A 621-nucleotide genomic window follows, 5' to 3' on the forward strand; every position below is an offset into this window, starting at 1 on the left:
AAACATAATTATAGGAGGAATAGGTTCATATTTACATCTAGTGCTTGTAGAAATGCCTAAATTTTAAGTGTCAGAAGTAATAATACAACGAAACATGGTGCAATGACTTTAGCAGAAAAAAGATTAGATTTTGTTTTGTTCTATTTTATTCTATTTTATCCAATATATTCTATTATATCTTACCAACTTACCGTTCACCGTTTTGTGCTTTTAATTTAAATGATCAAAATACGGACTAAACAGAACCTGATAACTGTTAATTGTATTTTATGGTATCAGTGAATGTCAAATAAACAAATAATTAGTTAATTAATTTTCAAACTTTGCAACAATTCATGTATTAATTGTGTGTTTATTTGTTTATTGTTATTATTCTAATCTATTTGTATATTTATTTATTCGTACTGTATAAGTTTAGTCCAATTCAGTGTATTTGGCGTCCTGGGTTGTTGTTATTTTCTCAATGTACATTCAATATTTTTATCTTACATTTGGAGTTATAATTCGTTGACTGAAAATTGCAGCACGAAATAAAATTTGATTCGGTTTTACATATATTTGGATCATTTCCATATCTGCCGGGAGTTGCTACGGGAAATGACGTCATCGACCAACCCCCTT

The sequence above is a fragment of the Urocampus carinirostris genome, chromosome 19 (genome assembly GCF_059441175.1).
Source record: "Urocampus carinirostris isolate Australia breed hairy pipefish chromosome 19, RoL_Ucar_1.0, whole genome shotgun sequence".
NCBI classification, from domain to species: Eukaryota; Metazoa; Chordata; class Actinopteri; order Syngnathiformes; family Syngnathidae; genus Urocampus; species Urocampus carinirostris.